This window comes from Salvelinus fontinalis, chromosome 10 (genome assembly GCF_029448725.1).
Source record: "Salvelinus fontinalis isolate EN_2023a chromosome 10, ASM2944872v1, whole genome shotgun sequence".
NCBI classification, from domain to species: domain Eukaryota; kingdom Metazoa; phylum Chordata; class Actinopteri; order Salmoniformes; family Salmonidae; genus Salvelinus; species Salvelinus fontinalis.
Window position 1 is genome coordinate 19105403 of NC_074674.1, and position 25700 is coordinate 19131102.

Consider the following 25700-nt stretch of genomic DNA (forward strand, 5'->3'; position numbering starts at 1 on the left):
ATCTGCAGTCCTCATGCCTCCTTACAGCATGCCTAAGGCACGTTCACGCAGATGAGCAGGGACCCTGGGCATCTTTCTTTTGGTGTTTTTCAGAGTCAGTAGAAAGGTCTCTTTAGTGTCCTAAGTTTTCATACCTGTGACCTTAATTGCCTACCGTCCTTAACGACCGTTCCACAGGTGCATGTTCATTAATTGTTTATGGTTCATTGAACAAGCATGGGAAACAGAGTTTAAACCGTTTACAATGAAGATCTGTGAAGTTATTTGGATTTTTACTAATTATCTTTGGAAGACAGGGTCCTGAAAAAAGGACGTTTCTTTTTTTGCTGATTTTATATATATATATACTTATATATATTTTTTATGAATGAATAGCTTGCATACAGGGAGGAATGAGGACATTTGGTCTGTTGATATCCCTTTAGTGGTGTGGGGGCTGTGCTTTGTCAAAGTGGGTGGGGTTATATCCTGCCTGGTTGTCTCTGTCCGGGGAACCTTTGGACGAGCCACAGTGTCCCCTGACTCCTCCCTGTCTCAGTCTCTTGTATCTATGCTGCAATAGTCTATGTGCCGGGGGGCTAGGGTCAGTCTGCTATATCTGGTGTAATTCTCCTGTCTTATCTGGTGTACTGTGTGATCTTAGATATGCTCCCACCAATTCTCCCATCTCTCTCTTGCTCTCTCTCTCTCTCCCTTCCCAGAGGACCTGAGCCCTAGGACCATGCCTCAGGACTACCAGGCATGACTATTCCTGGCTGTCCTCCCCCTGCACATGCTGTCTCAACCTCTAAATGCTCAGCTATAACCACTGTGATTATTATTTGACCCTGCTGGTCTTCTATGAATGTTTAAACATATTGAAGAACGGTCTGGTCTAAATGGCCATGACCTCTTATAATCTCCACCCGGCACAGCAAGAAGAGAACTGGCCACCCCTCAGAGCCTGGTTCCTCTCTAGGTTTCTTCCTAGGTTCCTACCTTTCTGGGGAGTTTTTCCTAGCCACCGTGCCTTTGCATTGCTTGCTCTCTGGGGTTTTAGGATCGGTTTCTGTATAGGTACTTTGTGACAACTGCTATTTAAAAAGGGCATGAGCATGAAAAACTCAGCAGCGTTGCAGTTCTTGACACAAACCAGTGCGCCTATCACCTACACCATACCCCCGGTCAACGGCACTTAAATCTTTTGTCTTGCCTATTCACCCTCTGAATGGCACACACACAATTCATGTCTCAATTGTCTCAAGGCTTAGAAACCAGGGGGCGAAATCAGGGTCATACAGAGTGTTTCTTGGTAGTCTTAAACAAATCTACTCTAAAACAGAAGTATCCACCTCACACACATGGTTATGGGCTTAATATCCCAATATTACACATTATATACACATCACAGAAGACTGAAATATAACAAAACTGTTTGACATAGAAACACCAGATTTTAGGAAGGTTTTTTAAAATAATGTTTATTAATTATGAAAAATATTAATAACATTCCACCCATGTGGCCACTAGAGGGCGATTTATTCATTTGACAGTAGGAAAGGGGTACGCTGTCTCCTTCATTTAGAAACCTTATTTAAATACAGTTAAATGCATAATATTGTTGTTGAAACATTTTGATGCAGATTACCCTACACTCTTGACTAACATATGTCGTCAGCTCCTCTGACACTGGCCTCCTCGCCATCCCTGGCGTCAGGCTCCGCTCCATGGGAGACCGGGCTTTTAGCTGTGCAGCTCCTCAGATCTGGAACTCTCTATCCCTCTCCATGTCAGAACCTCACAATCCATACGCATATTCAGTGTCCACACTACACACACCGGTTCACACGGACTTACCCGGATTCTCTGTTGTCTTAGCTTTTATCCTCTGTCTAGTTCACTTCCCTGGTTAGTCTGTCCTTATGTTCTATGGACTTTTATATACTTGCTTATTTTAATATGTGATTGTGTTGCTTTTTATCCTGCTGATTTTCTGGTGTATGTAAAGCTACTTTGGGTGTTGTGAAAAGCACTTCAAATAAAATGTATTATTATTATCTAGCAGCTGATCCTACATGAACTGGCTAGGGATAGAGGCTGTTGCATGCATTTTCCCATTTGTTTGTAGCCCCAAGCACAGAGGAGATAGGAGCACTGAGGTTTCTGGCCAACTTCCACCCCTGAGCATAGCTTGCTAGAAAGCTATTTAGCAAACCAGCTACAAAACATTATCCAATAAGCAAGCAGGAAGACCCCTTTCCTGCAGTTAAATGAACAAATCGCTCTCCAGTTGCCTCATGGGTGGAATGTTATAAATATTTTTCATAATTTCATTAAATATATATATATATAATTAAACAGCTACGGAAGTTGATAATGTGTCATGTAAATTATCCTAAACTCTCAGTAAGTCTGTCACCGCAAGTGATCTTGTCCCCTCGTCTGTTTACCTGGCTATGCAAATTAATTGACATAGAGGTGTTCATGAATTCACTCTGGAGTGCCAGAGTGCGCTCAGAGTGCGCTCTGGGTGTTTGAAAAGTCAGAGCATTGTCAGATTGTCTTTTCGTAAATTCTGAGCGTTTCGCTCTCGGAACGTTCAGCTCTGGCCGAGGAGTAGGGTTGATCCGAGCGTTCTGACCTCACAACGGCAGTCAAACACCCAAGATAATTGGCTAAAGTTGGCTAACTTGCCAGCTACTTCCTGACACAAAGGAGAGAACACCTTTCTCTGACCATTTTACTCACACTAGCAAAGCTGGTTAGGCTGTTTTCATGTTATCTAGAGAGCTGGTGACTGTAACTGTGCTACTGGCAACAATTTATCAACGTTTTTTTTGCAGATGTTTACTGACACCAGTCATAGTCAAAGGGTGTTGCTCCTTTGTAAATTAACCAGCTATTCTGATTTCTGGCACACGTAGACGAGAGTGGGCTGAAATCGGAGTAGATAGCCAGAGTGAATTTACGACTGCAACCATAAAGTCTCGGTGGCCTAGTGGTTGAAAACAGGCATAATTGAAACAAAGTGGCTTTTAACTCTCCGTTCAAAGGTTGTCATGGAATTTTTTGAAAAACATGCATTTGCACCTTTATTTGAAAGAAGAAATACATGTTTTTATTATATACCATTTTATATTAGTGGTTGTGCCATATGTAGGCCCCTGTGTTTTGGTTAATCGTGTCACATAACCTGGATTTGAACCTTTAATTAAAGCTTTTTCATCAAACTGTCCCCTTTTCTTTTTATATCAGATGGTCCAGCAACATCCTCAGACAATTGCTTACATTTTTTATCTAATTCTCACTTGGAAAAGGCTTAAAATAAAGGTTAAACTCCAAGTCATGTGACATGATTAACCAAAGGCTGTGGCTGCGGATCCGACTTCTTTTGAAAAAACGCAGAAGGTCCCAAAGCTTCTGTGCACATGGGGATCACGTTCTGCACATGTGTTTCTTAATACCTGTACTTTACACTCACATTTTGTTGGTCTCCTTCCCTCCACCTTTCTCACTGTCAATCATGAATGATAATTCTTCAAGTTTTACCGGTGAAACGGCCTTGCAGCATCAACCGTTTGATCTCAATCCGTTTAACAGGGATCTGCACACAGATCTTATTGAGCTATATGGCCTACAGTGTTGTTGTGAATGATGTACAGTGAGAGAGTTTTATAGCATAGGGTGTTCTGGGGTGTTTATAGCACAGGGTCAAACTGTAGCATAGCCCACCTGTGTCTTTTGCCTAGTGGCACGCAGTTGAGTTTTGGCCATACGAGAGAAAAATGTGGTGGTGTTTTTGTCTTCCCGTAACGTTATACTATGCTTTTATATTCTGTTCGGTAGAATACTATCATGATGTGATCGTGCAGACATTGATTCAACTTTGATCTGACTTTATTAAACGAGAACCATTTGCCGGAGTAGCCTGTTCTCTACGATCGTAGCAGAGTGTCCATAGTATAGAATTAAAACATACGCAGAAGCTTTGGGACCTTTAGCGCTATGAAAGAAATCGGATCCAGAGCCACACAGGGCCCTAACCATATGACAGTGAAAATCATCCTCTGTCATGACAGAGGACAGAGATGTGAAATTTGTTAACATTTGTGGGAGATTTGATTTTCTTTCTGCTGAATTGGAGGGTCCACTACAGTGTAGGCTTTGATGTCATATCATGACACATGGACAGAAATGATGTGATGTGGTTAAAAAATCGCCTTCTACGGTTGGTTGTACTGTATGATGTTAGTGATTTTCAAATAAAATGATTCAAGTATTTCAAAGAAAATAATTCCATCCTCGTCAAATATTTGGACAATATTTCATTATGTTATCACATGTGTGTGCCAAAGTTAAATATTTGCAGTTTACTTATGAGTTACACCAAATTCACAACACTTTTGTTGTTCAAAGTCAACATCAGACGATTGCACCGCATGACATTATAACCGTTTGACATGCCAAAACGATAAAAAATGATCATGCTTTGTGATAAATTGATGCGGTGCCAAACGAAGGATAACGTGTAGAAATGTACTGTTTTGTCATATAAATATTATCCTCTGAAAGAAAGATAATACATCATGTCAATTGCCCTCTTAAATGCTGCGTCATTGACTAACGATATAAAACTTGTATCATTTATAGAGAAGAACTTACAGTATATTGTATATTGTATATTGTATATATATGTATATGTATATATATTGTCTAGGGAGCCTAGGCTGTTAATTAACGAGGAATATTCAGATCCTTAATATACTTGATTTGAATTTGCTTATTTTAAAAACAGAAAAACAACAACAGCAATGCAATTAATTAAAGTCCTTGAAGTCCTACGACTTCTGCCTAACGATGGTTCATCGTAACACAACACCCAGAGGCTGCGCATCTACTATGTGTCTGGTTCTTCATCAATCTGTTGACTAATCGAGGTTGGATAGTTTGATGAATCTATTCCACTAGACTAGGATGTTTACAAAGCAAAAAAGATGGGCTTATTCATCCAGACGTTTGAAGGTGATTCCATTCCAGTATGGAAAATATTTTGGGGTATCTCAGATTGTTCTGGCAAATTCTCACATAGAAACTGCATTAGGAGGAAGGATGTTTGATATGGTTTTTACCATAAAATCATGATGAAAGTGGCAATTTTAGGCCTTTCTGTCACGTTCTTGACCGGTTTTCTGTTATTTTGTATGTGTTTGACGGTCAGGGCGTGAGTTTTGGGTGGGTAGTCTATGTTGTGTGTTTCTATGTTTGTTAAGGGTGACCTGATATGGCTCTCAATTAGAGGCAGGTGGTTTTCATTTCCTCTGATTGAGAGCCATATTAAGGTAGGTGTTTTCACATTGTTTGGTGTGGGTGGTTGTCTCCTGTGTCTGTGTCTATGTAAGTTGCGCCACACAGGACTGTTTTCGGTTTGTTTGTTCGGTTGTTCGGTTTATGTAGTCTGTTCCTGTTTCATGCGTTCTTCGTGTCATGTAAGTTCTTATGTTCAGGTGCGTCTACGTTGTTTTGTAGTTTGTTAAAGTGTTTTCGTGTTTTTCGTCTTTAATTTAATAAATCATGTCATATCAAGAAGCTGCATTTTGGTTCAATCCCTGCTCCTCCTCTTCGGATGAAGAGGAGGAGGAAAGCCGTTACACTTTCTTTGACCTTTACAAGCCCCCTGTAAGACCCAATGATCTGTGAAAAGTGCATGATACAGACAACACCTTGGTGTCATTATACTTCTAATAGTGTGCTCTAAAATATAGAGCATGTATTGATACAAATAAAAATAAATAAACACATGAATATTAATATCTCAAAAGTACCTTTTTGATTTTGTTCATTTTTAGATATATTGTTTTAAACAATATACTCTAAAGCACACCACCAACACAGTGAATGGGAAAATTGATTCAAAGGGAACTCCATCTGCTGGTGATTTGCCGAATTTGCAATCCTACAGGAGGGCTGTGATTGGTTAATGACCTAATAATGCCAATTTGTATGTATAAAATTTATATTTCTTCAAAAGTAGCAAAGAGGGCCTCCCGGGTGGCACAGTGGTCTAGAGCACTGCATCGCAGTGCTAGCTGCGCCACCAGAGTCTCTGGGTTCGCGCCCAGGCTCTGTCGCAGTCGGCCGCGACCGGGAGGTCCGTGGGGCGACGCACAATTGGCCTAGCGTCGTCTGGGTTAGGGAGGGTTTGGCTGGTAGGGATATCCTTGTCTCATCGCGCTCCAGCGACTCCTGTGGCGGGCCGGGCGCAGTGCGCGCTAACCAAGGGAGCCAGGTACACGGTGTTTCCTCCGACACATTGGTGCGGCTGGCTTCCGGGTTGGAGGCACGCTGTGTTAAGAAGCAGTGTGGCTTGGTTGGGTTGTGCTTCGGAGGACGCATGGCTTTCGACCTTCGTCTCTCCCGAGCCCGTACGGGAGTTGTAGCGATGAGACAAGATAGTAATTACTAACGATTGGATACCACGAGAAAAGGGGATAAAATTTAAATTGAATTTTAAAAAAATAAAAAATTATGTAGCAAAGAGACCACTCTGGAAAGGTGATGTGTTTGAAGGGTAGATTTTTCGAAACAATGTCTAAGAATGAGCTAAATCAAAAGGGGCACTTTTGATATACTGTATTAATAATACTTGTTTTATGTTGAATAAATGAATGTGAGTAGTTGTATCTCAGAATATACTTTCTTCACCCTGAAGTATTTATGTGAGAATTGCCAGAACAATCTGTGATACAAAAAATATTTTGGGGCTATCATGGTGTGGGATCACCCTTAGCTCAAAGACAGAAAACGGAGGTGAGTACTAAATCAGATTTTACAGACAGAAAATGATGCAGTTTATTCTTTAATGTCTAATGCTTCTATTAAACAAACTCCTTTGTGTGTGTGTCAGTACTCACATCTTCTTGAGGTCCATGGTTGTGTTGTTGGTGTAGTCGGGCCATTGGATGAAGCAGACAGTCCTACCAGGCAGCTGTTCTGTAGCTGAGTAGTAGTACTGGGGGAAGGCCAACAGTAGAGCTAACACCCAGATCACTCCGATCACTACACGGGTCTCTGTCGAAGACAACCTCTGCCTCAAGGGGTGGATGATAGCCATGTATCTGGAACAAACACACACACACACACACACACACACACACACACACACACACACACACACACACACACACACACACACACACACACACACACACACACATAGTGATCAGTAACACACACACACATGCAGACCCTTCCTCTCCTTCATCCTTTCCACCTTCATCCTTCCCACCGCTTCTCCCTCTCCTCCCATCCGCTCCGCTCCTCTTCTCCCCGCTAGGCGCTTGATTATTGCCCCTTCCCATTTCATTCTCATTTTCTCCCTGCCTTTCTCTATCCCTACCTCCCTCTCTATCCTCCTCTCCCTCCTTCCCTCTGCCTGTTGAGGTAAACTCGATCATCCTCAGACACACCTCTTGTAAATACCCAGCAAAACAAATTTGGTTCTGTTAAAGTTCCCAGAACATTTGCACGGTTGCGGCAAATCAAATCAAAGTGTATTGGTCGCGTGCACAGACTTACAGATGTTATCACAGGTGCAGCAAAATGCTTGTGTTTCTAGCTCCAACAGTGCAGTCATACCTAGCAAAAATTGTATAAAACAATATACACATAAAACAGAAAAATAAAATAAATTAATATCAGAACATGCAATGTCAGAGACAGGAATATAAATATATATACATACACTACCGTCAAAAGTTTTAGAACACCTACTCATTCAAGGGTTTTTCTTTATTTTTACTATTTTCTACATTGTAGAATAATAGTGAAGACATCAAAACTATGAAATAACACATATGGAATCATGTATTAACTAAAAAAAAGTGTTAACAAATCCAAATATGTTTTATATTTGAGATTCTTCAAATAGCCACCCTTTGCCTTGATGACAGCTTTGCACAATATTGGCATTCTCTCAACCAGCATCACCTGGAATGCTTTTCCAACAGTCTTGAAGGAGTTCCCACATATGCTGTTTACTTGTTGGCTGCATTTTCCTTCACTATGCGGTCCGACTCATCCCAAACCATCTCAATTTGGTTGAGGTTGGGGGATTGTGGAGCCCAGGTCATCTGATGAAAGCACTCAATCACTCTCCTTCTTGGTAAAATAGCCGTTACACAGCCTGGTGGTGTTTTGGTGTCATTGTTCTGTTGAAAAACAAATGATAAGCCAAACCAGATGGGATGGCGTATTGCTGCAGAATGCTGTGGTAGCCATGCTGGTTAAGTGTGCCTTGAATTCTAAATAAATCACAGATAGTGTCACAAGCAAAGCACCCCCACACCATAACACCTCCTCCTCCATGCTTTACGGTGGGAAATACACATGCGGGGATCATCCATTCACCCACACCAGGACCCGCAAAACACCAGTCTCAATGTCAATGGTGAAGAGGTGACTCCGGGATGCTGGCCTTCTAGGCAGAGTTTCTCTGTCCAGTGTCTGTGTTCTTTTCTAAATGACCCCAACTTTTTGAACGGTAGTGTATATATACATATAATGTTATGTATAGAGAGTATGGACAGAATTTTAATAAAAAAGGTGTGTACAGCAGTAGTTATATAGGATGAGCCATGACTAGAATACAGTATATACATAACAAGTGGGTAAAACTACATGTAAACATTATTAAAGTGACCAGTGTTCAATTAATGACTCTATGTACATAGGGCAGCAGTCTCTAAGGTGCAGGGTCGAGTACCGGGTGAGAGCAGGCTAGTAACAGTGACTAAGGCTAGTGGTGACTGTTTAACCAGTCTGATGGCCTCTCAGTCTCTCGGTTCCAGCTTTGATGTACCTATACTGTCTCCGCCTTCTAGATGGTAGTGGGGTGAACAGGCCGTGGCTCGGTTGGCTGAGGTTCTTGGTGATCTTCTTGGCTTTCCTGTGTTACCGGGTGCTGTAGATGTCCTGGAGGGCAGGCAGTGTGCAAACCGGTGATGCTTTGGGCTGACTGCCTCACCCTCTGTGAACCACAGTCCAACTGTGGTTCTCATAACACAACAACTGTCCAGGTGCGCTCATGATTATACAATGTTTGTATAAAATATTTGCCTGACGTTGTAAGAAAGTTCCCAGAACACATTTCGTCTGTTCTTTCAAGGTTCCCAGAATGTTTTATTAGGTTGTACGAAAGGTCTGGTGGGAACATTGTGGGGATATCACTAAACATATGTTCCCAAAACACTAAAACTGTCCAGTTGTGGGGATGATTATACAATGTTTCTTTTAGCGTGCAAAGAAACACTCACGTGATGTCAAAAGAATGTTCCCAGAGCACTTTTTTTTAATGTTCTTTAAAAAGTTCCTAAAACATTTCTTTAGGTTGTGGGAACATTGTGGGGATATGACAAGAGATAGTGTTTTGGGAACCTAAAACTGTCCAGTTCTGCTGACATTCAGCCGATGTTTCAACCAGGGTGCACAAAACATTCCCTTGATGTCGCAAGAATGTCGACAGAACAGCTGTCCTGACTTCCCAAGATTCCCAGGAACATTTCATTAGGTTGTGCGAACAGTGTGGGTACATTACAAGAGATATACGGTAGGTTCCCAAAACCCAAAATCTGTCCGGTTGTGATGACATTCTTACAACGTTTGCATCAGGGTGCACAAAACATTACCTCAATGTTCTTAGAATGTTATTCCTCTGCTTTCCAGAACGATAACGTTACATTTTGAACAGGCCACGGAGGTTTCTTTCATCAGTCAGTCTCATGACAATATATTATACATTTATAGTATAATAGCGTAGTACTTTGGAATAAAGCCACTGGGCCACTGGGATTGGACAAACACAAATATAAAGCTCTTTGCACCTTTACTCTGACTTCCAGGTTGTTGAAGAGGGAATAACTCAATCTAGAAAAAGAAGTTGTCACGCCCTGACCTTAGAGTGACGTTTTATTTCTCTATTTGGTGAGGTCGGGGTGTGATTTGGGGTGGGCATTCCATGTTGTCTATTTCTTTGTTTTTGGCCGAGTATGGTTCCCAATCAGAAGCAGCTGTCTATCGTTGTCTCTGATTGGGGATCATACTTAGGCAGCCCTTTTCCCCACTTTCTGTTGTGGGATCTTGTCTTTTTGTGTTGCATGTGTTTGCACTACTAGCTTTACGTTCGTTGAGTTGTATTGTTTTTTTTGGTGGAACATTTCAAATGAAAGGAAAATGTACGCCTACCACGCTGCACCTTGGTCTCATTCTTACGACGATGGTTACAGAAGTATCCTCTATTATTATTTACTCGTCTTCTTTATATACTGTAAAGTTGTTTTGACTTTTATTTTCCCAACAAACTTGATTTCACAAATCATGTTAAATTATAGCCTGGCAGATTTCAGTGAGGTGTACATACATGTGCATGTGTACTAAGACATACTGTATAGCCATAGTTTAGATCATAATTGAAGGATTTCAGTACAAAGGGAAATCCACTAGAAACATTATGATCCTGGTGGCGCCGCAGATTAAGTAGCCGACGGCTTGAAGATGGCAGATCACAGGTTCAAATATACTCGAATACTATTCTTTAAAAAAATCTGTAGCTATTTTTGGATAATACCCTTATACAATATAATGATGTGAGAAGATTGAAATGCCATTTGTTTAAAAGTTTGGCACTACACTTCAATATTAGAAGAACGTTGAAGCAATGTTTTGATAACTACTTTTTCCTTTTCGTTGTAGTATGTTTTTAGAACAATTATGGATTGTCAAACCTTACAAAATACTTTATAATATAGGAATGTTTCTTGTTTGTTGTTATAGGTGGTAGTAGTAATATCTCCATCAACATTAGCTGAATATTCCAAGATTTTTTAAATGTTTTTCTAACTTCTACTACTTAATTTCTGATGTATGCTCAGGGAACGTTATTAAAACCATCATATCATAATGTCACGCTATAACTTTATGAGACCATTGTAGGAATATTCCCAGAGAGAGAGAGAGAGAGAGAGAGAGAGAGAGAGAGAGAGAGAGAGAGAGAGAGAGAGAGAGAGAGAGAGAGAGAGAGAGAGAGAGAGAGAGAGAGAGAGAGAGAGAGAGAGAGAGAGAGAGAGAGAGAGGAGAGAGAGAGAGAGAGAGAGGAGAGAGAGAGAGAGAGAGAGAGAGAGAGAGAGAGAGAGAGAGAGAGAGAGAGAGAGAGAGAGAGAGAGAGAGATGGAATGCTGGAATGTTCAGATTGTTCTGACATTGTGGTGACAGACTAATGAGAGGTGGATCTGTGTTCTGACAGTGACCCCAGAACAAGGGATGGCGAGAAGGAGGGATGGAGAAGAGGGGAGCAGGGATGATCTGAAGGAAAAGGCTGCTCACACGCACTTACGCTGTGGCGACATACTGATGACAGTATGCGAGAGAGAAGCAGGGTTGGAGAATGAATCTCGGGGAAAAGGTTGCTCATAAACACACATTTCAAACACATACAGTATATACACACACACACACAACACCCACTTGAGTTGTGACTAGACAAGACCTTTAAACAAGTCAATATTCACAAAGCCGCGGGGCCAGACGGATTACCAGGACCTGTGCTCAAAGCATGCACGGACCAACTGTCAAGTGTCTTCACTGACATTTTCAACCTCTCCCTGACCGAGTCTGTAATACCTACATGTTTCAAGCAGACCACCATAGTCCTTGTACCCAAGAAAGCGAAGGTAACCTGCCTAAATGATTACCGCCCCGTAGCACTCACATCGGTAGCAATGAAGTGCTTTGAAAGGCTGGTCATGGCTCACATCAACAGCATCCTCCTAGATAGCCTATCCCCAACAGATCCACAGATGACGCAATCTCAATCGCACTGTACACTGCACTTTCCCAACTGGACAAAAGGAACACCTATATGAGAATGATGTTCATTGACTACAGCTCAGCGTTCAACACCATAGTGCCCACGAAGCTCATCACTAAGCTAAGGACCCTGGGACTAAACACCTCCCTCTGCAACTGGATCCTGGACTTCCTGACGGGCCGCTCCATCTGCCGCGCTGATCCTCAACACTGGGGCCCCTCAGGGATGTGTACTTAGTCCCCTCCTGTACTCTCTATTCACCCACGACTGCGTGGCCAAACACGACTCCAACACCATCATTAAGTTTGCTGATGACACAACAGTGTCAGTAGGCCTGATCACCGACAATACAGCCTGTAGGGAGGAGGTCAGAGAACTGGCAGTGTGGTGCCAGGCCAACAACCTCTCCTTCAATGTGAGCAAGAGAAAGGAGCTGATCGTGGACTATAGGAAAATGCGGGCCGAATAGGTCCCCCATTAACATTGACGGGGCTGTAGTGGAGCGGGTAGAGTTTCAAGTTCCTGGTGTCCACATCACCAACAAACTATCATGGTCAAAACAAACCAAGACAGTCGTGAAGAGTGCACGACAAAACCTTTTCCCCTTCGGGAGAATGAAAAGATTTGGCATGGGTCCTCAGATCCGCAAAAAGTTCTACAGCTGCACCATCGAGAGCATCCTGACCGGTTGCATCACCGCCTGGTATAGCAACTGCTCGGCATCTGACAGTAAGGCGCTACAGAAGGTAGTGCGTACAGCCCAGTACATCACTGGGGCCAAGCTTGGACCTATATAATAGGCGGTGTCAAAGGAAAGACCATAAAATTGTCAGGGACTCCAGTCACCCAAGTCATAGACTGTTTTCTCTGCTACCGCACGGCAAGCGGTTCCGGAGCGCCAAGTCTAGGACCAAAAGGCTCCTTAACAGCTTCTACCCCCAAGCCATAAGACTGCTGAACAATTAATCAAATGGCCACCAGACTATTTACATTGACACCCCCTGCTGCTACTCGCTGTTTATTATCTATGCATAGTCACTTTAATAACTCTACCTACATGTACATATTACCTCAACTAACCTGTACCCCAAAACCCTGACTCGGTACCGGCACGCCCTGTATACAGCCTAAGTTATTGGTATGTTATTGTGTTACTTTCTATTTATTATTATTTTTTACTTTAGTTTATTTGGTAAGTATTTGTTTAACTCTTCTTGAACTGTACTGTTAGTTAAGGGCTTGTAAGTTTCACTTGTTGTATTCGGCACATGTGAGAAATAAAGTTTGATTTGATTTGACAAGTCAAAAGCTAATCCTGTGGTTTTATATCTCCCTCTCTAACTTTAAGCATCAGCTGTCAGAACAGCTTACCGATCACTGTACCTGTACACAGTCAATCTGTAAATTGCACACCCAACTACCTCATCCCCATATTGTTACTTATCCTCTTGCTCTTTTGCAACCCAGTATCTCTACTTGCACATCATAATCTGCACATCTATCACTCCAGTGTTAATGCTAAATTGTAATTATGTTGCCTCTATGGCCTATTTATTGCCTACCTCCCTACTCTTCTACATTTGCACACACTGTACGTAGATTTTTCTATTGTGTTATTGACTGTACGTCTGTTTATGTGTAACTTCGTGTTGTTTTTGTCGCACTGCTTTGCTCTTGGCCAGGTCGCAGTTGTAAATGAGAACTTGTCCTCAACTGGCCTCCCTGGTTAATTAAAGCTTAAATATATTTTTACTTTTTTTTTTAAATGAAGCCAATTTATTTGTATTTATTTTATTTTACCGTTATTTTACCAGGTAAGTTGACTGAGAACACGTTCTCATTTGCAGCAACGACCTGGGGAATAGTTACAGGGGAGAGGAGGGGGATGAATGAGCCAATTGTAAACTGGGGATTATTAGGTGACCATGATGGTTTGAGGGCCAGATAGGGAATTTATGCTGAAGAGTATAGAGGGGATTTATGACTGTTGCCTTCAGAAAGTATTCATGTCAACATTTTGTTACAGCCTGAATTTAAAATGGATTAAATGTAGATGTTTTTGTGACTGGCCTAAACACAATCCTCCATAATGTCAAAGTAAAATGATATTTTTCTAAATTTGTACAAATTAATACAAAATAGTATTCAACCCCTTTGTTACCCCTTTGTTACGGCAAGCCTAAATAAGTTCAGGAGTAAAAATGATCTGTAAGGCCCCTTCGTCGAGCAGCGAATTTCAACACAGATTCAACCACAAGGACCAGAGAGGTTTTCTCGCAAAGAAGGGCAACGACTGGTAGATGCGTACAAAAAAAAGAGCAGACATTGTATATCCCTTTAAGCATGGTGAAGTTATTCATTCAACTTTGGATGCTATATCGATACCAGGGTTAGGAAACGAAATTATTTTCCAATCGTTTCATTCTGAACAGAACCACTATTATTTTTCATCCGTTCCACTGTGCCGACCAGCAAAGGTTCTGAACCGGTTCGAAACCAAAAAAAGTACCGGTTGATATCGTTCCTTTCCGTTCCTTTTTTAACCTGTGAAATCAACAGTTTTTTACATTTAGCTCATTCATTTACATCACCAATCAGTGCGGATAGAGCAGGCAAGTTAGTTGTTCAGAGAGGGAGAGAGGGATTAGGAGCAGGCTTGAATAAATCCAACGTGAAACGAGATAACTTGGCCTATAGTGTCCTTAGGTATAGGAAAAAGTTAATCTAGCTAATTAAAAATCTCCTTCCTATCTTTTCATGCTTCAAACGTCAGTACAGTAGCCTATGGTAACGTCAGTACAGCAACCTTCAAAAAGGGGTGGGACAAGTAGCCTAAACACACACACACACACTGGCAAATATTTTCAGCTGGCTGGCAGATGCTATAATGCGTTTCTGAGGGACAGAGTGAGGGCTTTGCATGTTCACTTTGTTACGTTTTTTTGTGGGACTAGATTTTTTTTTATATAACGTTATTAACCATTTTCCATGCTTTTAAAATAACGGTTCTGTTCCAGAACAGTGTGGACCACTTTCGTTCCCGGTTTCGTTTCTGTTCCTTGAACCGGTTCCAACCCCTGATCAATACACCCAGTCACTACAAAGATACAGGCATCCTTCTTAACTCAGTATGTCTGAGAGGAAGGAAACGGCTCAGGGATTTCACCATGAGGCCAATGGTGACTTTAAAACAGTTACAGAGTTTAATGGCTGTGATAGGAGAAAACTGAGGATGGATCAACAACATTGTAGTTACTCCACAATAATAACCTAGTCCTCGGGGGCCTGATTGGTGTCACACTTTTGCCCCTGCACCAGCTAACTCCACTAACCTGACTCCAATAATCAAATAATCATGATCTTCAGTTAAAAATGCAATTAGTTTAAATCAGGTGTGTTTCCTAGGGATGGGGGAAAAGTGTGATTGTCCAGACCTGTAAGTAATACTGCAATGTGGCAAAGCAATTAACATGTGTCCCTAATACAAAGTGTTATGTTTGGGGTAGATCCAGCAAAATATATTACTGAGAAAGGGGATACCTAGTCAGTTGCACAACTGAATGCATTCAACCAAAATGTGTCTTCCGCATTTACCCCAACCCCTCTGAATCAGAGAGGTGCGGGGGGCTGCCTTAATCAACATCATCAACACCCAGTTCTGGTTGGGGGTTAACTGCTTTGCTCAAGAGCAGAACGGAAGATTTTTCCACCTTGCCGGCTCGGAGATTCAAACCAGCAACCTTTCGGTTAATGGCCCAAAGTGCTTAACCGCTAGGCTACACACCGACTATCACTTTCATATTTTCAAGCATAGCGATGGCTGCATCGTGTTATGGGTATGCTTGTAATCGTTAAGCACTGGGGAGTTTTTCAGGATAAAAAGTAACGGAATGGAGCTAAGCACAGGCAAAATCCTAGAGGAAAACCTGGTTCAGTCTGCTTTTCACCAGACACTGGGAGATGAATTCACCTTTCAGCAGGACAAGAACCTAAAACACAAGGTAAAATTTACACTGGAGTTGCTTACCAGTGAATGTTCCTGAGTGTCTGAGTTACTGTGTTTACTTAAATCTACTTGAAAATCTATGGCAAGAGCTGAAAATGGGGGTCTAGCAAATATCAACAACCAATTTGACAGTGCTTGACAATTTTGGGGGGGAATAATTAGCAAATGTTGCACAATCCTGGTGTGGAAAGCTCTTAGAGATTTACCCAGAAAGACTCACAGCTGTAATCACTGCCAAAGTTGCTTCTACAAAGTAATGACTCAGGGGTGTGAATACTTATGTAAATTAGATATTTCTGTATTTCATTTTCTATAAACTTGCTGAAATTCTAAAAACATGTTTTGACTTTGTAGTGTTTGTAGATGGGTGAGAAAAACTGTTGAGTTCAGGCTGTAACACAACAAAATGTGGAATAAGTGAAGGGGTATGAATACTTTATGAAGGCACCGTACATGTTATGTAAGCTTTACTGTAGCTGGCTGTGGCGTGGTCACACACGCACACACACACACACACACACACACACACACACACACACACACACACACACACACACACACACACACACAAAAGCATGCACGCGCATGTACACACACAGTATATAGGGTTTCTCACCTGTTCCGAGCTATTGTGGTCATGCGGTCATGGAGTACATTCCAGTGACAACAAACACACACACGGCTCACCTGTCCAGTGCTATGGCGGTCATGGAGTATATGCTGGCGAAGACAGCTGCGATGGGGAAGAAGTTATGGAAGCGACAGTAGCCCACACCAAAGTACCACTCGTTATGGACACTGTAGGCAAAGTTTATCACTGTGTTGAAGGCAGACATGGACGCCTCTGCAAAGGCTAGGTTCACCTGGGAGGAGAGGAAGAGAGGGATCAGACAGACAGATGGAGAGAGAGAGGGAGACAGACAGACACACACACACACAGAGAGAGAGAGAGAGAGAGAGACAGACAAACAGACAAACACACACACATTAATTTAAAATATATATATATATATAATTACAATTTAAAAAAATAAAAAGCCATTTCCTTCTTTAGATTTTAATAAGATGTGTTTGTTTACCAGGAAATAGTTGGTCACGGTCCTCATGCGTTTGTGCGCGAGGATGATCCAGATGACCACCAGGTTACCGATCATGGAGATGCACACCATGCTGCAGTAGGCGACTGCCCAAAGAGCGATCTGCCACACCGGCTGCACGAACTGGTTATAGTCTTCTTTGTCGTTCAAACCGGAGCCGTTAGTGGCGTTAACGGAAGGGTAGTAATCCGTCATGTTCAACAGCAAGTCCATCTTCAGATCTCAGAGCTTTGTTGTTGAAAGAGTAAGAATCCAGATATTATATGCTAAAATAATAAATATTATATTTAATAATAAGTTTAGATATTTCCAGTTGCCCAATTTAGTGTGATAAAAAATATATATTTTTGATTGTTGTTTCACAAAAAAAAAAAAATCTTTACGGCTCTGATGTTAATTTTTTGCGGAGGGTTATAACACGCAAAATATTTTGACTGTGACAGAAAAAAAAGACAAAAGAAAGTGATTGTAATGTTGATCTGGGATAATATCGTAGCAGTCGTGCAGTTACTTTCTTCTGTTGCCTGGGTCACTGGTCAAGTGTACGCACTTCTCTCTCCCAAATCCACACGAAATTCTCGGAATCAGAGTTACCGGTGAAATGGTCTTCGTTCTCTGTATTCGTGTTAAGTTCCACGTCAACGGTAGGCCTAAACCTTGTGTCGCTGTTTTCTCTCCGCGCGCGGGCTGGGATGGACTAACACTATGTGCTCTCGTGAGTCCATCACAACGCCAAGCATTTGAAGGCGCATGCCATGCCCATGCCGCACACACACACACACACACTTCAGCCACATAGCACGCGCAAGCCCCCCCCCCCCCCCCCCCCCCCCCCCCCCCCCCATGTAGTGCATGTATTATAATACTTTATGTACTGTATTTATGTATGTATTCAGGTGTTGATTGAAATCTCTCTCCCTCTGGAAGTAATGTTTTCTGCATGTATATAAAATATGGTCCTCTGAGTGGGTCTGCCGTCATGTCAGACTCATAGACCTTCTATATTTTTGCATTTAAATGACTCTCCCTTCCTGACACGCCGATCCAGGCTTCATCTCAACCCTCAGGATTCCCCAATAGGCGGGCCACGGCCCCCCATGTTTTCGGAGCAAAAACAATGAATGTATATCTTTTTTATAATTGTTGTTGTTGGAAATGAAATACTGTAAAATCAGAAGGAAAACAGTTCAAAGTGATTTTAATTGACGAAATCTGTTCTAAAGTATTCCCACACATAAATAGAGAGTCATATGTGATCGTATCCCAATGTAATCAATGTTTGAAATTATTTTGTTTTTGTGAAATACTATATCTGTTTGGGATTTTTGCTGTCAATTTTCTGCGTACAAATTATTTATAACTATATTCCAGCCCCCTCAACGAAAAGCGTGCCACGGCCTAATGTAATTGGGGTCCCCTGCTCTAAAATAACATAATCCCTTCTCCGCTCCTCGTGGTCGATGCCTGGGCCTGCTGTCAGAAGTCTGGAGTTTAGTCTACTATTTCAAGTATTTCTCTTCATTTCCTCTCTCCCTTCCTCCTCAGTGTCCCTATTTACCTTCATTTATCTCTCCTCCTCCTCCCTCCATCCCTCTCTCCCACTCTACCAGAGAGAGGGAGCATCATTAGGGAGAGTGGTCTGTGTGAGTTCCCGCTATACATATTGTGTTGTCTGGATCTCAAGACTGGAGAGATTTAAAGCCTATTTTACAAGACAGGGGCCGCATTACTATTACTTTACTCTATTCGGTTTCTCTCTCTGTCTTTCTGCTCTCTTCCTCTCGCTGCTCACTCTCTATCCCCATATCCTATCGCTCTGTCATCCATTTCTCTCTTCTTAACCCACCCACTCTTTCTCTCCCTCAAACCTTCTCTCTCTCTCCCCCCTCCCACTGTCTTACCCTGCCCCCCTTTCTCTCTCTCTCCCTTTCTCTCTCTCTCCCCCCTCCCACAGTCTTACCCTGCCCCCCCTTCTCTCTCTCTCCCCCCTTCCACTGTTTTACCCTGCCCTCCCCCCTTCTCTCTCTCTCCCTTTCTCTCTCTCTCCCCCTCCCACTGTCTTACCCTGTCCCCCCCTTCTCTCTCTCTCCTCTCTCTCTCCCCCCGCCCACTGTCTTACCCTGCCCCCCACCCCTTCTCTCTCTCTCCCTCTCTCCCCCCTCCCCCTGTCTTACCCTGCTCCCCCCCCCCCCCCCCCTTCTCTCTCTCACTGACCAGACAGGGTTGGACAACAGGGGACAACAGGGGAATGGAAGCCAATTTCACACGTCACCTAGTACTACTAATACCACTCAGAACAACAACACAATCCACCTCAAGAGAGGAAAGGAGAGAGGGATGGGGAGAGTAGAGGAGAGAGAGGGATGGGAAGTGAAAGGAAGTGGAGGAGGGGAGTGGGCGGGAGGGAAATAATGGAGACGAGGAGGGGAAACAAGGGGAGGGGGAAAGAGAAGTAATGGAAAGTTACAAAGAGGGGTATTATAACTCATGTGGGATAGACTAAAACAAACATTTCATCCTCCAGACAAACCCTTGGCACATAGGTCTCCAAATCTGAATGTACAAAAGAGCGATGGAGGGAGTGAGAAAGAAAGATGAATGTGAGAAAGAGAGATGGAGGAGTGGGGTGAACGCCTAAGTACCTGGAACCTTAGGTTAGTCTCTCAGTGTAACGCTCGTCGTATGGAGGAAAAGAGGAGGACCAAGGCGCAGCGTGAAAAGTATCCATTTTAATAGAATACGTTAAACAAACAAACAAAATAATGATAAATGAGAATAACACAAAACGAAACAGTTCTGTCTGGTGCAGACACACAAAGACTGAAAATAACCACCCACAAAACCCAACAGAAAACAGGCTACATAAATATGGTTCCCAATCAGGGACAACGTTTGACAGCTGCCTCTGATTGAGAACCATATCAGGCCAAACACAGAAAACCAACACAGAAATAGAAAACATAGATTACCCACCCAACTCACGCCCCGACCACACTAAAACAAAGAAAATACAAAAGAACTATGGTCAGAACGTGACAGTATCCCCCCCAATCCCCCCCCCCCCCCCCCCAATAAGGTGCGGACTCCGGCCGCAAAACCTGAACCTATAGGGGAGGGTCTGGGTGGGCATCTGTCCGCGGTGGCGGCTCTGGCGCAGGACGTGGACCTCACTCCACCATAGTCTTTAGTGGCCTCCTATGAACGGCGACCCTCGCCGCCGACCTTGGCCTGGGAACCCAACTAAAGGGCCCCACTGGACTGAGGGGCAGCTCCGGACTGAGGGGCAGCTCCGGACTGAGGGGCAGCTCCGGACTGAGGGGCAGCTCCGGACTGAGGGGTAGCTCAGGACTGAAAGACAGCTCTGGACTGAAAGGCAGCTCAGGACTGAGGGGCAGCTCCGGACTGAGGGGCAGCTCAGGACTGAAAGGCAGCTCCGGACTGAGGGGCAGCTCCGGACTGAGGGGCAGCTCCGGACTGAGGGGCAGCTCCGGACTGAGGGGCAGCTCCTGACTGGCGGGCGGCTCTGGCAGCTCCTGACTTGTGGGCGGCTCTGACAGCTCCTGACTGACGGACGGCTCTGGCAGCTCAGGACAGACGGGCGGCTCTGGCAGCTCAGGACAGACGGGCGGCTCTGACGGCTCAGGACAGACGGGCGGCTCTAACGGCTCAGGACAGACGGGCGGCTCTGACGGCTCAGGACAGACGGGCGGCTCTGACGGCTCAGGACAGACGAGCGGCTCTGACGGCTCAGGACAGACCGGCGGCTCTGACGGCTCATGACAGACGGGCGGCTCTGACGGCTCAGAACAGACGGGCGGCTCTGACGGCTCAGGACAGACGGGCGGTTCTGACGGCTCAGGACAGACGGGCGGCTCTGACGGCTCAGGACAGACGGGCGGCTCTGACGGCTCAGGACAGACGGGCGGCTCAGGCGGCGCTGGACAGACGGGCGGCTCAGGCGGCGCTGGACAGACGGGCAGCTCAGGCGGCGCTGGACAGACGGGCAGCTCAGGCGACGCTGGACAGACGGGCAGCTCAGGCGGCGCTGTACTGGAGCAGGAACAGCTCATACTGGACCCTAGAGGCGCACAGTAGGCCTGGTGCGTGGTGCCGGAACTGGTGGTACCGGGCTGGGAACACGCACCTCAAGGCTAGTGCGGGGAGAAGGAACAGGGCATACTGGACCCTGGAGGTGCACAGTAGGCCTGGTGCGTGGTGCCGGAACTGGTGGTACCGGGCTGTGGACACGCACCTCAAGGCGAGTGCGGGGAGAAGGAACAGGGCATACTGGACTGCCGAGGCGCACTATAAGCCTGGTGCGTGGTGCTGGAACTGGTGGTACCGGGCTGGGGAAACGCACCTCAAGGCGAGTGCGAGGAGCAGGGACAGGGAGTACTGGACCCTGGAGACGCACTGGATGCCTGGTGTGTGGTACCGGCACTGGTGGTACCGGGCTGAGGACACGCACCTCAGGGCAAGTGCGGGGAAGAGAAACAGGGCGTACAGGGCTCTGGAGACGCACAGGAAGCCTGGTCCATGGTGTTGGCACTGGTGGTACTGGGCTGGGGACACGCACCTCAAGGCGAGTGCGGGGTGCTGGAACTGGAGGCCTGGTTCGTGGCGCCGGCACCGGAGGACTGGTGCGAGGGGCTGCCACAGGAGAGCTGGTGCGTGGGGCTGCCACAGGAGAGCTAGTACGTGGGGCTGCCACAGGAGGTGCAGGACTAGGGAGGTGCACAGGAGGCCTGGTGCGTGGGACTGGCACTGTCATTACCAGACGGTTAGCACGCACCTCAGGACGAGTATGGAGAGCTGACTCAGGTAACATCAAATCCCGGACACGCTCCGTCGGGCGGATGTCGTGCCTCATGCACCAACACAGCAACTCCCTCATTTCACTCTCCTCCAATTTCCCCATTAATTCCTTCACAGTCTCTGCTTCACCCCCCTTGCTCACCTCCAATTCCACCCCGACTGGCTCTGGTTCCATCTTCAGCTCCTCACGGTAAGCACGGGAAGTTGGCGCAGGTCTCCTACCTGAACTCGCCACACTCCCCGTGTCCCCCCTCGCAAGAAATTTTTGGGGCTGCCTCTCAGGCTTTCATCCGCGCTGCCGAGCTAGCTCCTCATAATGCCGCATCTCGGCTTTCGCTGCCTCCAGCTCTGCCTTGGGGCGGCGATAATCACCCGGCTGTTCCCATGGTCCCTTGCCGTCTAATATTTCCTCCCAAGTCCATTTCTCCACAAAGCGCTGTTCCTTCCTTTCACGCTGCTTGGTCCGGTTGTGGTGGGTTATTCTGTCACGTTCGTCGTTTGGAGGAAGACAGGAGGACCAAGGCGCAGCGTGATACGAATACATTCTTCTATTTATTTAACACGAAACGAAGAACACTTAAACAAACTAATCAAAACAACAAAACGAACGTGAAGCTATATATATAAAGTGCAGACACAGGCAACTTACACATAGACAATAACCCACGAAATACCGGAACATAACGTAATATGGCTGCCTAAATATGGTTCCCAATCAGAGACAACGATAAACAGCTGCCTCTAATTGAGAACCAATCTAGGCAACCATAGACATACAAACACCTAGACAAGTTAACACCCCATAAACATACAAAACCCCTAGACAAGACAAAACACATACATCCCCCATCTGTAAAGTACTCTAAATACCCCAGTTCATGTATTTAAGTTCAAAAGAATACAAGATGGAAATTGCTGACACCATTCAAACCAATGAGGGTTTGGAAATGTAAAGTAAATTATCTTCGATTCACCTTTTTGCAGATAGAACCTTATAGTCCCAAGCTCTCGACTTGCAGAAACCACGCCAAGGTGCATTGAAGCTGTTCTGGTGGCTTGTGGTGGCGCAACGCCTTATTAAGATACTTTCTGTGGGTGTTTCCTTTATTTTGTCAGTTACACTGAGTATACCGAACATTAGGAACACCTTCCTAATACTCTTGACACAAAACAGTGTGCCTGGCACCTACTACCACGTTCAAAAGCATTTCAATCTTTTGTCTCGCCCATTCATGGCACATATACACAATCCGCGTCTCAAAGGTCTCAAGGCTTACAAATCCTTCTTTAACCCGTCTCCTCTCATTCATCTACAATGATTGTGATTGAAGTGGATTTAACAGGTGACATCAATGAGGGATCATACCTTTCACCTGGATTCACCTGGTCAGTCAATGTCATGGAAAGAGCAGGTGTCCTTAAAGTTGTTCAACTGTTTTTTATACACTCAGTATATACAGTTGAAGTCAGAAGTTTACATGCACTTAGGTTGGAGTCATTAAAACTCATTTTTCAACCACTCCACACATTTCTTGTTAACAAACTATAGTTTTGGCAAGTCGGCTAGGACATCTACTTTGTGCGTGACAAAAGTACTTTTTCCAAGTTGTTTCCAGACAGATTATTTCACTTAGAATGCACTGTATCACAATTCCAGTGGGTCAGAAGATTATATACACTAAGTTGACTGTGCCTTTAAACAGCATGGACAATTCCAGAAAATTATGTCATGGCTTTAGAAGCTTCTGATAGGCTAATTGACATCATTTGAGTCAATTGGAGGTGTACCTGTGGATGTATTTCAAGGCCTACCTTCAAAGTGAGTGCCTCTTTGCTTGACATCATTGGAAAATCAAAAGAAATCAGCCAAGACCTCAGAAAAAAAATTGTAGACCTCCACAAGTCTGGTTCATCCTTGGGAGCAATTTCCCGCGTTGTCTTGGCTGTGTGCTTAGGGTTGTTGTCATGTTGGAAGGTGAACCTTCGCCCCCAGACAGGTCCTGGGAGCTTTGGACCTTGTTTTCATCAAGGATCTCTCTGTACTTTGCTCCGTTCATCTGTCCCTCGATCCTGACTAGTCTCCCAGTCCCAGCCGCTGAAATACATCCCCACAGCATGATGCTGTCACCACCATGCTTCACCGTAGGGATGGTGACAGGTTTCCTCCAGACGTGACGTTTGCCATTCAGGCCAAAGAGTTCAATCTTGGTTTCATCAGACCAGAGAATCTTGTTTCTCATGGTCTGAGTCCTTTAGGTGCCTTTTGGCAAACTCCAAGCAGGCTGTCATGTGTCTTTTACTGAGGAATGGCTTCCGTCTGGACACTCTACAGTAAATGCTTGATTGGTGGAGTGCTTCAGAGATAGTTTTCCCATCTCTACAGAGGAACTCTGGAGCTCTGTCAGAGTGACCATCAGGTTCTTGGTCACCTCCCTGAACAAGGCTCCCGATTGCTCAGTTTGGCCGGGCGGCCAGCTCTAGGAAAAGTCTTGGTGGTTCTAAACTTCTTCCAATTAAGAATGATGGAGGCCACTGTGTCCTTCAATGCTGCAGATTTTTTTGGCACCCTTCCCCAGATCTGTGCCTTGACACAATCCTGTCTTGGAGCTCTACGGACAATTCCTTCGACCTCATGGCTTGGTTTTTGCTCTGTTTTCACTTTGTCATTACGGGGTATTGTGTGTAGATTGGAAAAAAATATTCATTCCATTTTAGAATAAGGCTGTAATGTAACAAGATGTGGAAAAACTCAAGAGGTCTGGTACTCATTCCAGAGTTTTTCTTAATTTTTTCTATTTTCTGCATTGTAGAATAATAGTGAAGACATCAAAACTATGAAATAACACATATGGAATCATGTAATAACCAAAAAGTGTTAAACAAATCAAAATATATTTTATATTTGAGATTCTTCAAAGTAGCCACCCTTTGCCTTGATTACAGCTTTGTACACTCTTGGCATTCTCTCAACCAGCTTCATGAGGTAGTCACCTGGAATGCATTTCCAACAGTCTTGAAGGAGTTCCCACATATGCTGAGCACTTGTTGGCTGCTTTTACTTCACTCTGCGGTCAACTCATCCCAAACCATCTCAATTGGGTTGAGGTCGGTGATTGTGGAGGCCAGGTCATCTGATGCAGCACTCCATCACTCTCCTTCTTGGTCAAATAGCCCTAACACTGCCTGGAGGTGTGTTTTGGGTCATTGTCCTGTTGGAAAACAAATGATAGTCCCACTAAGCGCAAACCAGATGGGATGGCGTATCGCTGCATAATGCTGTGGTAGCCATGCTGGTTATGTGTGCCTTGAATTCTAAATAAATCACAGACAGTGTCACCAGCAAAGCACCCCCACACCTCCTCCTCCATGCTTCGCGGTGGGAACCACACATGGGGAGATCTTCCATTCACCTACTCTGCGTCTCACATAGACACGGTGGTTGGAACCATCAGGCAAAATGACAGATTTCCACCGGTCTAATGTCCATTGCTCGTGTTCCTTGGCCCAAGCAAGTCTCTTTGTATTATTGGTGTCCTTTAGTAGTGGTTTCTTTGCAGCAATTCAACCATGAAAGCCTGATTCACACAGTCTCCTCTGAACAGTTGATGTTGAGATGTGTCTGTTACTTGATCTCTGTGATGCGTTTATTTGGGCTGCAATTTGAGGTGCAGTTAATTGCTGATTTCTGAGGCTGGTAACTCTAACGAACTTATCCTCTGCAGCAGAGCTAACTCTGGGTCTTCCTTTCCTGTGGCTGTCCTCATCAGAGCCAGTTTCATCATAGCGCTTGATGGTTTTTGCGACTGCACTTAAAATAAACTTTTAAAGTTCTTGACATTTTCCGTATTGACTGACCTTCATGTCTTAAAATAACGATGGACTGTCATTTCTCTTTGCTTATTTGAGCTGTTCTTGCCATAATATGGACTTGGTCTTTTAACAA

At 44.4% G+C, this 25700-nt stretch overlaps 1 pseudogene; it reads right to left on the bottom strand.

Annotated features, from left to right (window-relative positions):
- Positions 1-17667, bottom strand: part of LOC129863747 (substance-P receptor-like) — a 29840-nt pseudogene extending 12173 nt beyond the window's left edge.
- Between the last annotated feature and the right edge of the window lie 8033 nt (positions 17668-25700).